The following is a 17,445-nucleotide window of genomic DNA, read 5'->3' as shown; positions in this document are numbered from 1 at the left end:
CTCTTTTCTCTCTTTCTTTCTTTCTTTCTGTGGATATTTTCATTATCGTACTATATTTTTATTTTAAGCGACCATTATCAGAGCATAGTTTGCAGCTTTTTGAAATAGAGCGGGTAAATGTTATGAAATAGAAATAATAATTGTAAATTTGTCATACAAGAAAGGTAAAAGGTAAAGGATACGGCATTAGACTTTACAGTCCCTACCAGCAGTGCTGATCTTCGTTTCTTGGCCCTTCAGCCAGGAAGTGCAATGGGGGGTTGGGGGCCAACCATCCTGTGCTTTCGCACACCCTTCCTGTTTACCTTCCCCAGATTTCTCCAGGTACTCATTTAGAGCTGGGTCGACTCTGGCTAAGCTTACAGAGTCATGCCACTGACCCCCATCCCAAACTGAACAACTGGGTACACTGGGATTCGAACCCGCTTCCTCTCAGACAAAGGATCCTGAATCCAGCGCACCAATCCACTCGGCCAGGACGGCTGTCATACAAGAGAAAAGAAACAAATTTGATTTGTTATTTCCTTTCTTGGAGAAGTTGTACGACACCCTCTTGTGACTGTTCAACAGTCAAAATCTTACATGTCATCTGCATCTGTGACACAGAGTTTTTTGTTGTTCTTTTTTTCAGTATAGATGATTCCTGTAAACAATTCCATAGACAGATGAGAACTATGCTCATTTACTCAATTAGATCTATACTTTTCATTTGTTCTCTGGTTTTGGATACAAACTTTCTTTGCTTTTTTGTCTTTTTCCTTTTGTGTGTGTTTTTATGAGACAAAGTTACAAATTTTGTCTGAGATGAAACTTTTATCGTACTGCATACAAGTAGTGAAGAAGAGAAAAAGAAAGATGAAGAAGAACTGTTGATTGGTTTTACTCTTATCTCCTTTCTAAGTCTTTCAGTAGTAATCTGTAAAGTTTTTCAAGGATTTCACCAAAATTATTCTTATCTTTTTAAATTACTTCTTTTTCTAATTGCCCTATCACCGCTTATGTATACATGTTTTTTTTTTCAGGATTATCATCTCGCTTATCGGCAGACATCTACTATACTTATCGGAACCTTGCCAGGAATGCCAACACAACTTTTAACGCCTTCATCCTTTATAAGCCCCCATCTGCAGCGTAGAATTGTTACTGCATCCATACCTCCGTCTGGAAGTGTGCCTGAAATCCAATCTGTGCCACACTTGCAACCATCTTCTCAGTCAAGGCTGGTACAACCAAAACCCCCAGCTCTCTAAATGCGTATGAACATATTCAGATATTGTCTAACCATCCTGATTTGGCAATCAAACCAGTTACTTCAAAACGGACAATTCTACCGGCAACAACGTCTAGTACTTCTAATGCGCAATGGAATACTGAACAGAAAAAAGTTCCTTCATTACAAGTGGTAAGCTTTTAAAATAAATTTTGAACTTGGTGTGTTGTAATTGAACAGAGAGACATCTGAATAAACTTATATTTTCTAAATCATATGATATATTCTCTCTTGTCAACTAATTAAACGATGGTCGGCCTCTTAATTGTAAATATAAATGTTTTTTGTACTTTATGAACGATAGATTGCGTAGTGAATCTAGAAACTTACCCAGTTTATTTTTGAGAGCACCAATTTTTGAAAAGCAAAGATGAAGCCAAATTGCAAACGAACCTTATTGGTTAATTTTTATAGAATCCAATTGCCTTTACCTGTTTCTATGTTGTTCAGTTTGGAATAATGAAGCTTTTCAAGTGCTGAAATAATAAAAAAAAAACAAGTTTTTTCAACAAAGTAAGCGACATTGAAGCTTACAGCGAACATATATTATTACATATATGAGGGGGTTCCCCCCCCCCTCGTCAAAACCTTCACTATTTACGCTAAGATTGAATTTTGTTCCAGTTCTGCAAGAATGACCCCTGAATCACAAAGGCTGCTTAATTAGAATAAATAGGTCTTTTAAAAGTACTGAAAAAAACTAGTGCAAAGAGGGAGGTATTGACGAGGGGGCGAACCCCCTCATATACGTAATAATTTTTGTTTATTTTAAGCTTCAATGTCGCTTACTTTTAGTTGAAAAAAACTTTTTTTTTTCGTTTTTCTAATTAATGCTGGGAAATCCGGCGCCCGGATTTCCCCCTTCATGGGAAATTCCCTTGTCCATGAAAGCTTCCTCCATGGGAAGGTCCTCCCACGCAACCCCTTCCCCCCTCTCACTAGAAAAATTCCTCCTGAAAAGTCTGTATACTTCCCAATGACCAATAGGATTACTATATGTAAACAAATACATAACTAAATCCATCCTGAAAAGTCTCTACACTTCCCAATGACCGTTAGGACTACTATATGTAAACAGTGGGCAAAGCTCATAACTTGCAGCCCTTCTCCCGGGGACTGTTGGGGATTAAGTCATCCTCAAAGACATACTAATTAGATTTTTCAACTATGCTGGCAAAAATGGCTATCTCAAAATTGTGATCGGGTGTTTGGAGAAAAATGAGCATGGGAGAAGGCCTAGTTGCCCTCCAAGTTTTGATCCCCTTAAAATGGCACTAGAAATTTTAATTTCCATTCAAATGAGCCTTCTTGCAATATTCTAGTGTCACTTGGTTGATACGATCACCCCTGAAAAAAAAACAAAAAAAACACGCATCCATAATCTTTCTTCTGGCAAATAAAATACAAAATTATAAATTTTTGCAGATAGGGGCTTGAAACCTCTACTGAAGGATTGTTTGATCCGCTGAATCTGATGGTGTGATTTTCATTAAGATTCTAAGACTTTTTTTTGGGGGGGGGGCTGTTTCTCCCTTTTTTCAAAAATAAGATAAATTTTCTCTGACCCGTAATTTTTGATGTGGTACTAAACTTGACGGTACTTCTATATTTGACTTCAGCATAAAAATTCAATTCTTGTGATATATCTATTGGTGTCTTTTTTTATATATATATATATATATATAGTTTTGGTTTCTATTGAGCCGGGTTGCTCCTTATAGTTCGCTACCACGAACTGTTAAATTAATTGTACATCTTTTTAAACAGTTTGTGAAAAAAAAAGGTTTAGCCTGTGGCCAGACACTTGTAGCGAATTGAGTGTATAAGAGCGATTCTTTTGATTTGATCTTAATGCGATTTTCAAATAATTGAATGAGATTTGTCCTACTCGTCAATATGTCCATAATTTGCCATCACATGATGGGTAGGTCAAATTTCATTTCACTTTTGAATATGGCATGAAAGTATGATAAAAAAAATTACTCTTGAATTCAATTCAATTGGAGCCAAATGAAAAGCTTGTCATTTTTTTTCTTTGCCAGTCGAAGAAATGTTTAAAGCTGTGAAACACTCAAATTCCATTCTCACCTTTCCTTTATGTGTTGATGAAAATATAGGGAGCAAGCAATGTAGAGTCTTCGGTTGGTTTTTATTACTTTGGGTTTTTATCCCGAGCTGAAGGCGCTGAAGGTGAATACTGATGAATTTCGGGTAATCATTTTAATATTTTTCGTTTTTTGCGTCACTGGAGCTCAATTTCCCAGGCATCAAATAAACAAGTTAATTTCTTCGTTTTGGTAATTAGTTATATGTAATAAATTAGTTTTATAGTTTCTCTGGACAAAACTATATGTTGTTGTTATTTTTTTCAAAGACGACATAGTTTCTTCTCTTAATAATTAATTAATAATTATTAATATGGAATTTATCTTCAATTTTTAAGCCTTTATTTGAGTTTCTATCCTGTTTTTGCTTTTTGACTCGAAATTTAAATTCGACCCTTTGGGGCTTGTGACAGCAATTATTTGCAATTCATATCTTATCATTTTCCTATTTTCAGTTGTGTCAATATACAGGATTTGGGGGGGGGGGATTTGTTGTTCTAAACAAAAATCAGATCCTTTCCTAGGGTTGGTGGTGCCCGGGAAAAAAAATAAGTACAGTGCCCTCTTCCCAACTCAAATATAAGCAAAAAATCTGAATCAAAATGAAACATCCCTTATAATCCATGAAATATCCAGCCGTGGTCCCCATCAAGCCACAACGCATAGGACAACTATCCCGGTTGTCAGGAATCCTCGTCGTCCAAAATTTACAGAGTTTTTCTTTTCATTTTGTATGAGATATTTTTAATTTTTGTTTTTATTTAATTTTTTTAATTATGTTTTGATTTAATTTTTGTATGCTCGTTTTGTATGAGATAAAAATAAATTTACGCCTAAGAAAAACATCCTAAAATATATATTCCTTGTCCCTCTACCATTACTGCTATTTTGGCGTCTGCGCCCCCCCCCCTCTCCTGGAGAACTTTCTACAAGCGCCCTAGCATTTTGCTTGTGCGTCCTGATGCTTTTGATTTTTACAGCTGGAACAGCGCAAGGTCAATGGTAAACTACCAAGTGAGCTACCGTCTAGTTTATTCAACGCTTTGTCAACAAGTCTAGAAGAAGTTAAAAAATGGGCAGATGACAATATTAGGTTGATGAAAGATTTCGAAGGTGAAGAGCCAATGGAGTTTTTAAGTGAAGCTTTAACAAGAACTCGAAACGCAGTTAAAAAATTGAAAGATGTTAACATGACGGTGCTGAAAGCTCCAAAAAGGAGGGCAGATTCGATAGACATTGGGTAAGATGGATTTTTATTTTTGAGTTAGTTTTAATTGGGCCCTTCAGAGGTAAATAACTGAGATAATGAACTCATTAGTAACTCAGATTAAGTGGCACCTGAAGCAGTCTGAACTAAGAGGTACATGAGGTCATTAGTTTTACCGGCCCGACGCTAAGCTAAAAAAAAGTTTCCCTCAAGCACTTATTTCAACTCTTATTCGCACAGCATAAAATCTCTTGCATAGATTTGCTAACAGAGTCAAATTAGTGGTTTAGATTACTCCTAAGGATTTGTTTTACATCGACTGGAATAGATAAACATAGTTTTAGAATGGGACCATCCAAGTTTGGCGACATGCCTAATGATGATCTTAAGAATGAGCGACTATTGATGGTAATAGATTATGAGTACAAAGAATCACAATCATTTTTCTTGTCAAATTGAAGGTAGAATCAATGGTGGTGTATGTCCTATGTCATGGGAGACGCATTTTTGTAGAAGCTATAGTTTGCCTAGAACTCTTCCTGTAGCTTAATCTTGAAAGATAAAGCCAGAAATTGATGAAAGACCTGCTTTGCTATATTACTTGTCCCTCTGGATCCTTAGGAGTGTTGCAAAGCTAGCTTGGGAATCCTAGCATAAAGCTTTAATACCTATTCAATATGTTTTAATACCTTTTAATGAAGTATTATACCTAATATAATGCAGTTTTTAATGAAAAAAATTAATGAAGTGAATTTTTAATGAAGTATTACACCTTTTCCCAGTGACGTTTCTCTTTTTATGGCTGCTGTTATTATTTTTCACATCAAAAGCCCATCAAAAGTGATAGCAAAATTTTCGTATTTGTTGGGAAATTGGTTGTAATCATGTGCATAGGTATGAAAAAAATATATGTACTATCTTTTCAAACTGATTCACTAGTGCTTATTGTAAACTTTCATCTGAAATTACTTTGAGAATAAGTGCTCAATAAGGCATACAAAATAAATTGACGAGACTGCAGATAGACTATGTGGATTCTCTAATAATTTCACGTCATAATTTTGTAGAATGAAAAACAGTCACTACAACTCTTAAAAAATATGTCGGTAGGTACTGACTCAAGTAGTGCAATCAGGGCACTGCACATTGAACTAAAAAACAACTATACGCTGCACTCAGTAACCTTGATTGCGGCTGAAAGGGGCTGTTCTCTCCTCAACGCCCCGCTTTTTACGCTAAAGTTTGACTCTTTCTCTCAACTCTACTTTTAAAACAGTAAAAACTTTTGCGTAAAGAGCAGGGTGTTGAAGAGGGAATAGCCCATTTCATATACGGGGTAATTCCTGTTCGTTTTAAGTTTTAATGTCGCTCCTTACTTTCAGTTAAATAGACTTGTTTTTTTTATTTAATTTCTGAACGTTTTTTAGTTAATCCATGTTTCGATTTCGGCTCTCCGCAGATGAATAATTAAAGCGAAATTGCATATTCATTTATTTGGCTAAATGGCTCTCCCATAGTTTTGATCGAATGATTTTGAGAAAAAAGGAGGGGAGAGGAGGCCCAGTGGCCCTCCAATTTTTTTGGGTACTTAAAAAGGCAATTAAAACTTTTAATTTTTTACGAACGTTTTCATTAGTAAAAGATATACGTTACTTACGAATTAGCTTACCTAACAAACATCTATATTCGTATGTTTTTATTACGTATGCGAGAGGGTTCGCCCACTCGTCAATACCTCGCTCTTTACACTAAAGCTTAAATTTTGTCCCCTGAATCAGAAAGGCCGTAGAATAAATAGTCGAAATTACGAAAAATACTTTAGCGTAAAGAGTGAGGTATAGGGAGGAGGTGAACCCCTTATATGCGTAATATTTTCTGTTCGTTTTAAGTTTACTATTTTTGTTATTATATGTGAGTTTTGGTTACTATTGAGCCGGGTCGCTCCTTATTACAGTTCGTTACTACGAACTGTTTGATTTATTAATGTTTCTATAGTATAAATATTTTATCGTCTAATATTTATCTATTCGTATACAGGGTGTCCACAAAGTCTGGATACATACAAATTTTAATATTTTATTTATGCTTTTGTATATAGGAGCTTGAAACTTCTACAGTGGGGCTCTCTGGTACGTTGAATACGATCGCCTGATTTTTACTAAGATTCCTTTGATTTTAGGGGGTATTTTCCCCTACTTTCAAAAAACGGGCAAATTTTCTCAGGCTTGTAACTTTTGATGTTTACACTAAACTTGATGAATCTTATATATTCAGAATCAGCGTAATAAGTTGATTCTTTTTTTTATATATATTCTGATGTTAAATTTTGGTTTAAATCACTGTGGATACAAATACTGAAAAAATACGGTGAAAGAACAGCCCCTTGATGCACTCCCGAACGGATTGGAATATTACCAAAAAAATTAAGTGAAACTTTAACGGAGCATGGAAATTACTATACCAAAACTGAAGAACCCAAGCGACAGAAACGATGAATCCAGAACTGACTAGAGAAAACATAATTTGAGCATGAGAAGCTTTGTCAAAAGCTTTAGACAGGTCCAGGGCACAAAAATGGACTCACAGCCACTGGCTTGAGCCTTGAAAAGTACAGAAGTTAAAACACGGTAGGCATGCTGGCCACCAATACGCCGCTTGAATCCAAACTAATTTTGACTGTTATCCTCAGTTTCTTTTACAAAAGGTAGCAAAACATACTCAAAAACTTTGCTCAAAACATACTCAAGAAGCATTGTTTCGCTATCTCGTGAAGTTCTAATTGTCCGTAGAACTTCTTTAATTTTTATTTTTTTTAGACAGCGTAAAGAGTCATTCTTTAGCAAATCTTCTGCTGCTGTTGGAAAGGAAACTGCTTCTACTTCAAATGAAACTTCTTCTGATCTTCAAATTCCTCTATTGGTGGAGTCAGGTCGGAGCAAATCTTCGTCCCAGAGCTCTCTTCAAAATTTCAAGACAGGGGTGACAAAAGGTGAACCTTTGAAAGAAAAGGTGAACCCCCCCTCTCTCTCTCTCCTCTCTCTCTCTCTCTCTCTCTCTCTCTCTCTCTCTCTCTCTCTCTCTCTCTCTCTCTCTCTCTCTCTCTCTCTCTCTCTCTCTCTCTCTCTCTCTCTCTCTCTCTCCCTCTCTCTCTCTCTTTCTCTCAGATAGTGGATCCGGTCCGGTTATGTCATTGTCAATTACGTATCTCACTGTCACTCGCTATTGTTTACCCTCTGTAATCATTTTTCTATCAGAATTTGAGAGTAAACCCATGCTGCTACCCTAATTTCGCCTATTACACTAATTAAAACAATTATTCTTAATATTAAAATGAACGTTTTCTCTCTTATAAGTTACCCGGACTTTTTGGACTAACTCAATAAATACATTTTAATCTAGATTTAGATAGTTTTTTTATGCGATAGTAAATTTTTGTCAATATACACTCTCATGAAAACATTATTTTTTATGGCACTTGCTATTAAGCCAATGACATAAAGCGATCGCAAATTCTGTCGGTGTGTCGGTCTCTTCCTGGTTTTGCTAGTTTAGGCAGTTCGAAATAAGCTATGCCGATAGGATTTGGCAGGCGTATCAGGAACCAGACCAGATTAAATTAGAAATAGCCATTTCTCCGATTCGACCATCTGGGGGGGGGGACGGTTAATTCAGAAAAATTAGAAAAAAGGAGGTATCTTGACTTCCGAATGGGTGATCGGATATCAATGAAATTTGATATTTTGAAGGACCTCTTGCTTTAGAGCTTTTATTTTATATCCCGGCCGTATCTGGTGATAGTGGGGGGGAGTTGGAGGGAAAAACCAAAAATCTTGGTAAATGCTTAGAGTGGAGGGATCGGGATGAAACATGCTGGAAAAGCTAAGCAAAAGTTCTAGATATGTAATTGATATAAATGGAACGGAATGAAACGGAATTCTGAAAAAAATAGAAAAATGAGGTATTTTTAACTTACGAAGGAATGATCGGATCTTAATTAAATTTCATATTTAGAAGAACCTTGTAACTCGGATTGCTTATTTTAAATATTGACCGGATCCAGTGTCATTGGGGAGCTGGGGGGTGGGGTATTTGGAAAAATTACCAAAAATGGGGTATTTGTAACTTACAAAAGGGTAATAAGATCTTGATAAAATTTGATATTTAGAAGGATCTTGTGCTTTAGAGCTCTCATTTTAAATTCTGACCAGATCTGGATCCAGATTCCGACCTTATCACCGGATCCGACCAGATCCTGTGACATTGAGGGTCGTTTGAGGGGAAACCGGAAATCATAAAAAACGGGAAAATTTAGGTATCCTTATCTTACGAATGGGTGGTCAGATCTTAATGAAACTTGATATATAGAAAGGTCTTATGTCTCAGATTCTTCATTTTCAATTTGAATTGGATCTGGGGACATAGTGGGTTGGAGAGAGGGGGACAGAAATGTTGGAAGCCGGAAATCTTGGAAAACGCCTAGAGTGGAGATCGGGATGAAATTTGATGGGAAGAATAAGCACACGTTCTAGATACGTGATTGACATAATTGGAAGGTATCCCCAAGAAGAAAATCTTGGAAAACGCTTAGAGTAGAGAGATTGGGATGAAACTTGGTGTGTATAATAAGCAAATGTCTTAGATACGCAATTGATGTAACCAGACTGTATTCGCGTTCTTTGGGGGAGCTAGGGGGGTCCAGTGCTTTGGCGAGTTTGGTGCTTCTTGATCTGCTAGGACGAGGAAAATTGGTAGGTGTTTCAGGGACCTGCACAAACTGACTTGAAAAAGTTGTTTTCCCCGATTCGACCTTCTGAGGGGTTGAAAAGGAGAGGAATAATAAGAAAAAACAGTTATTTTTAACTTACGAATTGGTGATCGGATCTTAATGAATTTTGATATTTAGAAGTACCTTGTGTATCAGAGCTCTAATTTTAAATCCCGACCGGCATTAAGCCTATGATTTTCCTTTTAAACCAATCTATTGATTCTTAGAATTTTGCCGTATGAGCTCTTGGCTCTTCCGACCTTGTCACAAGTGCAATATGGGCTTTTAGCTTCTTGTTCAACTTATTATTGGCTCATGTCTCTCTTTGCTTACAGATGGTTACCAGAGAGTGCTTAATAATAAAAATATGGGGAAAAAAAATTATGATAGTTCTTCCATATTCGTCTCACCAGCAAAGCTTTAATGCCAAAGTAAGATCTAAACAGAAATCAAAATGTCATAAAATCACTAAATATTTTCAAATATTATTTTAGACACACGTAGGAAAGAATTTGGTTGAGTTGATGGCCAGATCAGTTGAACTGACACCTTTACATTATGCCTTGCAAGAAGGACAAACATCCGTGGTTCATTATCTCTTAGAAAAGAGAGCAAACCCTGTTAATTTGAGTCATTTGTTCTTTCAGGATAGAGTTAATTCTTCCGACCTTGGATTGACTCCTGGGGCAAGCTCGGATGAAGATCCTCCTCTAGTCATTGATGAGCAGCCTGGAGGAGCTGTACTGCGACCCTATGATGTGCCCCTCTTTAAAAATTCGTTTTGTCCAGCCCTTTGTTAATGTTAATGGAATTTGTGTTGGAATGTTACTGCTGAAGTTGGAAAGTCTATACCTCTGTCAAGCTGCTCTAGACCTGAATAACAGAAGGAACCTGCTCCCAGTTTAGATAAAAGATTTTCCAATGTTCAAACTCCTCAATTGGCGGAGTCAGGTCTGAACAAACCTTTGTCGCAGCGTTCTCGTCAAAAGTTGAAGACGAAGGTGTCACAAGGTAAAAAAAAATTAAGTTATTTCCTTTAGTTTTTTGAGAAATTTTGTCCAGGGTCATCAAAAATTAAATGTATAATTAAGGATTAAGACACACCACCCAGAAAAGTAGTCTTCAAAAGCTGGTGAGGGTGGGTAGAGTTTTGGGGAACATGCTTGCATAACAATTGTTCTGAATTAGGGAAAGTTTGTTTAGGGCATTAAATAATTCTGAAAAGCATTTTTCATACGATTGACGTCACAAAATACCAAGACGTTGAATGGCCTAATGATTTTAATTTCTATGGCCAATAGAATAAAATATAATCAAAGCTGTTTTGCAAGAGATAAAAAAAATCGGTCTTTCTTTTCATCGAGTGAAGCTCAGTGCTCTATTACTACTCGTTGATTCTGAATTTAAGCTAAAATGTCAAGCGTACTGGGCTGTGTTATATACAAGAATAATAAAGCTAAAATATTACTTACACCCAATTCAGAACCCTGTAAATCCAGTTTAGACAGCAATCTCAATGAATATAGACTATATAATATAGGCATTGACCTAACCATTCTAATTTTTTTTCAACTAAAAATTATAGCCTGGTTTAGAAACTAGGCCTGTTTGATTTGGTAATATTTGAATAACTCACCAATGTGATAGCTGCCTTCCTAAGAACCAACGTTTTTAACAACATAAGAATTTTCTTCTGATTCCTTATTAAGCTTAGCTTATGCAAGATGGGCCTAGAACACCAAAAACCCTTTAACTCCTAAGGGATATGCATTAGATTACTTACAGGTCACTGAAAAGCTAAGATTATTTCCAATATTAATAGTTTCCTTGTCTTTTCTTTAGACTAAACGATTTCACATGTCTAAATTTTTCGCCACTGAAGCGTTCGATTCGCAATTCTGTGTTGACTTTCTAGGTCGACTTCTTACTAAATAAAACGGCAGCAGAGAAAAAAGTCAACTTTTAAGTTAACTTTTGCGAGTCGAAACAAACGCAACTCTGAACGTTCGAGGGTATAATCCGATTGGCCTCTGACGTCATGCGCGTCTCATAAAACGCAAGGATTAGTCAGATTAGTAGTCGGACAAGTAAACGAACACGGGGTGATCGGACAAGTGAAAGAACACGGGGTTAGATCGTGTTCAATTGCGTGAAAAATTAAATCTAAAGATCGAGAAAACTTGGAAACACTAGAGTCAAAAAATCCGTCAATATAATGCCAACTTTAGCTGTACTGGATGCTTCTTTATCTATGTTAGTGACTGCTTCTAAAGAACCTGGAGAAACTAAGCTTTATCTGGCTCTACAAGGACTAAAGAAGTTTCTAACTCATATTAGTCTATGCAGCAAGCTTGAATTATTGTCATTGGTAAGACATTATAAATATCTGTAATCAGTTTAATTATTTATTTGTCTTTTAAAATAGTAATTACAAATATAAATGTATTTTAACAAGGACAAACATGACTACATTGCTTGATGCCTTTTTGAGCCCTTAATGCGGCTCCTAGCCTATTGGTTTAGTAACCTTCTAATTGCTTCTAAGTTAGCCTTCCTTCTGGGACTATGTGAAGGGTCAAAATGGAATTTGCTGTAGAAGTAACTATTGAATTTGGAACAAGCATAAAAGTGTCATCAAGAGATGTATCCATTTTCTTCTTAGCTAAATTAGGCTGTATGAATGTGTAGGGCTATAGACTATATTTTTCTTTGAAAAGTTAAGAGAGCTAAATATTATTTTTTAGCACATAAAATTCTAGCTCTTTATTTGGAAAAAAGCTAGGAAAAATAATAGTAAATGTTTAGTGGTTGACCACATCTGAAGGAAAAATACTTAAAAGAAAAAACAGGCTAGTAAACTTAGATCCCTTATTTTATGCTGTTTCCAAATGTCATGGTTGTTTTTCTGACAATGAACTTTGCAGTCATTTTCTGACAATGATACTTTTAGTCACTGACCACTTCTAAAAATTTATGCTAAACATATAAACCTAGCATTCTTAGTTTCCTTGTGCTCTTCCCAAATGATATAGTTGCTTTTCTTCAACTACACTAAAACCAACCTATGATATATGAAGAAATAAAGGAAACACTAAAGCAATGAAATTATTACTTTGTAAAATACAGCATGCTTTTTTTTTTAATTTAGATTACCATGTGTCCTGCCATTGTTATCTACATTCTAAAATAAAATTTGTATCCAGGGTAAGATCAACTAGATATGGGGCTCAATTGGAATTTCTTCGGTGGCCCCCCTCTATAGGCTACGTTTAATTTTTAAATAGCTATACATTTAATTATATTTAACATTTAAATTACATTTAATTTAATATGTTCTTTCATGTTTTTGTTTATGTATTTATTGACCTATTGACCTTGGCATGTTTTTTGGACTTTGATTGTTGGATTTTGATTTGGATGTTGGTTTGTTTTGGATTTATTTTCAATAACTTTTTATGCAACAAAACACAAATATTAGCCTCGGAACTCGGAACGATTTTTGAAAGTTAGTAAGTGTAAAAGTTGCTGTTTTCTTTGCCAAGATCATTTTGTCCCACGGACTTCTGTTAAGAGTACATTGTATAATAAAAATTTTGCATGCAAGTTACATGGTAATGTTAATTGTAGAACAACCAATGTAATTTACCTATTAGAATGTAATAAATGCTGCCTACAACATGTGGGGGAAACAACTAATAATATATATAAAAGATTTTCTGGACATAAGACAACAGTTAATAATGGAAAAACTAATAACTCTCTAGTTCAACATTGTATTAATGGTAAATGTTCCATATCAGATATAACTGTCACAATTTTAGAAAATTTAGAATTAGAAAATTTAAATAAAGAAGAGAAGAATAATAGACTACGTAAACAGGAGGATTTCTGGATCCATACTCTTGGTACAGCTTATCCTTTTGGGCTAAATGATCGTGTAGCAAAATATGGTGACATGTCTCATGTTGTTGTTAAATGTATTGATGGTTTTATGGACCATCCTTCTTTTACTTGTCCTACTCAACGTAAAAAACGACCGGGAGGAAAAATAGGAAATAGGAAAAATAGTAGAAAAAACGAATTAGATGTACATATGCTTTCTATAGATCTATGCCAGCTACTTGAATCTAGGGGTATGATTTCTGTAATACAATGTCTAAATAATTTATCCAAGAGGAATTTAATCAAACTTTTCTGGATTGTTAAGAATAATACAGCTCATGATTATAATTTTAAAGTAATATGTGATACAATTTGCATGCTAACTAAAACGAAATTTATTTCAAAAAAGAAAAAGTTCGATAAGATTAGTAATAAGGATAACAGATTATATTTACCTATTAATTTTACTTGTAAGCAGATTGAAGATATTAATTTACCAGAAATTTTAAATCAGCGGCATGTGAAACAGGCCCTTCCTAGCAATTTGAATTATAACGATATTCGAGTTTTAACTTATAAATTGTCAAAAACTATTGGGCAAATTATTTTTAATTATAATTTAATACTTTTTTTTATAATTAGATAGTGATATAAATTGGAAACCGGTTTGTAATTGTAAGCAACTTGGCCCATTTGTAAATCCTACTTCCAAACATTTTATAACAGGGGCTTGTCATTAATAAAGCAAGATGATCTTCAAATTATAATGAATAAAGGGGCTAATTTCCGTCTTTCTCATCATCTGAAACCATCGAGTGTTCTTGATGGCTTGGAAAATGATTTTGATTTATTTATTGATAAGTGGTGTAAGAAAGAGAATAAAAATAAAGAGGGTATTCAAAGTTGGAAGAATTTAATTATTAGTTGAATAAGAAATAAAATATGTTCTAACTTAAAAAATAGTAACACTAAATGATTATTTTATAATGTGAAGATTAAACAAGCAATTGGCTTGGAAAATGATTTTGATTTATTTATTGATAAGTGGTGTAAGAAAAAGAATAAAAATAAAGAAAGTTTTCAAAGTTGGAAGAATTTAATTATTAGTAGAATAAGAAATAAAATATATTCTAACATAAAAAATAGTAACACTAAATCATTATTTTATAATGCGGAGATTAAACAAGCAATTGCTAATCTAAAGAATGAATTTGTAATTGTGCCAGTGGATAAAGCTAATAATAATTTTGCCATAATTTGTCAGAAGCTGTATTGTGATATCTTAAGAAGGGAGTTATGCACAACTAATGTTTACGAAAAGGTAAATATAGAGGATGAGAATTTAATTGAAAAGACCGAAGAAATACTTTTTAAAAATTTTAATATTAAAATAAATGACAATGATAAAAAGTTCCCTTTCCTATATTGGACTGTAAAATTTCATAAGAATCCCCATAAACCACGGTTTATTGCTGGAGCAGCTAAATGTCCAACCTGCATTGCTGCTACTGACCTTTCTTTAATTTTAAAGGAAATTGTAAATAAACTTAAAACCTATTGTTCTGGTATTGAGAAAATTTCGAATTTTAATCCATATTGGAGTGTTAATAATTCACTGCAGGTGATAGACTCTTTAACAATGGTTTCAGCTAAAAGAATTGAGTCTTTCGATTTTGCGACAATGTATACTAATTTACCACTTAATTTAGTGTTTGATAATTTAAAAACTATTATCAAGAAATCTTTCCTCTTATCTAGTAAAAGGTTCTTAAAAATAGGCATTTATAATAAAAAAGCTATATGGACAAATTGCTTTAATACTACAGTTAACTTGAGATGTTACAGCTTGGATATGATTTTTAAGTTATTGGAATTTGTTTTATACAATACTTATATAAGATTTGGGGGTGATTTGTACAAGCAAATTGTGGGAATTTCCATGGGGGGGGAATGCCAGCCCATTTATAGCTGACTTGTTTTTAAGTCACCTAGAATATAAATATATGATGGATAAGAATAATCCAATTAATTTAAAACATGCTTTGTCAAATAATAAAAAATATTTAGATGATATTTTGGTCTTAAATTGTAAGGATTTCATTGATATTTCTAAAAATATATATCCATCAGAGCTTATTCTTGAGCCTAGTCATGACGATGATCATGAAGATCATTTCTTAGATTTAAATATTAATATTTACGATAATAATAAATTACGTTTTAAAATGTATAATAAAACGGATGATTTTGATTTTGAAGTGATTAGTTTCCCATTCCATGAAAGTAATATACACTCAAATATCACATATTTAGCGTTTTTCTCACAGTTACTTCGGTATACAAGGATTTGTAGTAATTATATTGATTTTAAAAATAGATGTAAAGTCTTAAGCCAAAAATTGATATCAAGAGGTTTTTCTGCAAATAAATTAACTTGGCAATTTAAAAAATTTTGTTTTCATTATAACTAACTTTTAAATAAATATCAAAAGAATTATCTAGAACTACTTAAAGAAATTTTCAACTAATTTCGGAGGTTCGATAAATGTTGTCGCAGCGCCATTTATTTTGAATTGTGTTTCTAATTGAGCGGATTTTCTTAAAAATTAGCCTCATGGTAAAGATGAATTCCATAGTTGTTTAGTTCATTCAGGTTTTTTGCAATTTGTTAATATTTGTGATTTGGTAAAATTTATAATATTTAGTTTACTTATTGTTGCAAAAGGGAGGGATATATTAACAGGATAAGCTTGTTTTGGTTTTACTTGGTTGTTTTACATTTGCTGTTTTTTTTTTCTTTCATAGGCATGTATTTTGGGGGTGATACCTGACTCGGGGATGCCATGGATATTCTGTGGTAGCCACAACACTGTGCTGGGTAAAGAATTTAGAGTGGCGAAACCCTATATAGGCCAGTGTATTCTCCTGATGAGCCCTTATGTTGGGTGTTGCCTCTGAATTATTTGTCTATATTATTTTTTCTATTGTTTGGTAAATGACGACTTATACTTATTGACGACATGACTGCCTGTCCATGGATTATTCTTTATGGTTGATTGTGTGTGGCTATGCTGTTCGACCTATATGATTGTATGGATGAGTAGGGTTAAGGCCTCATTCAAGTGCTGGTCTATATTAATCACTAATTTAGGAAAACAGTCTTCCTTTTCTCCTTCTGTCTCTCTTTTTTTTGTGTTTGTGCTGTTGCATTGGTGATTTCTCTTTTCATGATATATATATATATATATATATATATATATATATATATATATAATATGATTAAACTTAGAAATGTCATTTCTCATTAACAAACTTTTATGTAAAAAAAAAACGATATAATTTTTTTTTATCAATTCTTCAAGAATTATTGGTCAGGATTAACAGAAGTTATTTTCTGCACTACTGGATGCGGTATGCTGTGCCTTGGTGAGTAAATAATTTGACGTTTATATTCTTTTTCAGTTCTGGTCCTTCAGAAGGCTTAAAAGGCATCAGCCCTACTCCTGCTTGTGTTGCTTTCTGTTCATTTGAGTGTAAAACAGGAAGACGTTCAGTAGTAGACAAATATGCTAAAATAAGAAGCAGTACTATTTTAGTCCTGACAAAACATAGGTCCTTGTAACGAATGTCGCTACTGGTTTCTAAATATTATATAGGTTGTATAGTCGTTTCAAAACAATTTGGATTTTAAGCACTGTGTCATTTTTTGTTTGGGGGGGGGGGTAATTGCGCTCGTGTTACCTTTGACTTTTAAAGGGAACAAGAACTCTGTAAGTAATGTGCGACACGGTTCAATAGTAACAGAAATTCTAAGAAATATAATCTTCATATCAATAAATCAAACAGTTCGTGGTAACAAACTGTAGTAAGGACCGAACCGGCTCAATAGTAACCAAAACTCTAAAAAACTGAATTTTATAAGAATAGTTACATCAAAAGAATCGCATTTTAATGCTGATTGTAAATATTGTTTCATTAAGATTAGAATATACCCATCAAAAGTTGCAAACCTGAGAAAATTTGCCGTATTTTAGAAAATTTGCCGTACTTTAGAAAATTTGCCTTAGTACACCCCTTAAAAGTCATAGAATCTTTAAAAAAAATCACACCATCAGATTCAGCGTATCAGAAAACTTTTTAGTAGAAGTTTCAAGCTCCTTTCTACAAAAATGGAAAAAAAATTCCGTTGCATTTTTTGCCACAAGACAGATCACAC

At 34.1% G+C, this 17,445-nt stretch overlaps 1 protein-coding gene across 3 annotated transcripts in view; it reads left to right on the top strand.

Moving 5' to 3' along the window:
* Window positions 1-17,445, top strand: part of LOC136034609 (uncharacterized) — a 59,867-nt gene that overhangs the window by 977 nt on the left and 41,445 nt on the right. For all 3 annotated transcript variants that reach the window (XM_065715892.1, XM_065715891.1, XM_065715893.1), the window contains exons 2-3: window positions 1,023-1,402; window positions 4,356-4,615. The gene's annotated coding sequence lies outside the window, so the exon portion shown is untranslated. The remainder of the gene's footprint in view (window positions 1-1,022; window positions 1,403-4,355; window positions 4,616-17,445) is intronic.

This window comes from Artemia franciscana, chromosome 13 (genome assembly GCF_032884065.1).
Source record: "Artemia franciscana chromosome 13, ASM3288406v1, whole genome shotgun sequence".
Taxonomy (NCBI): Eukaryota; Metazoa; Arthropoda; class Branchiopoda; order Anostraca; family Artemiidae; genus Artemia; species Artemia franciscana.
Note: the sequence above shows the minus strand (reverse complement) of the source record. Positions and strands in the feature narration are given on the sequence as shown.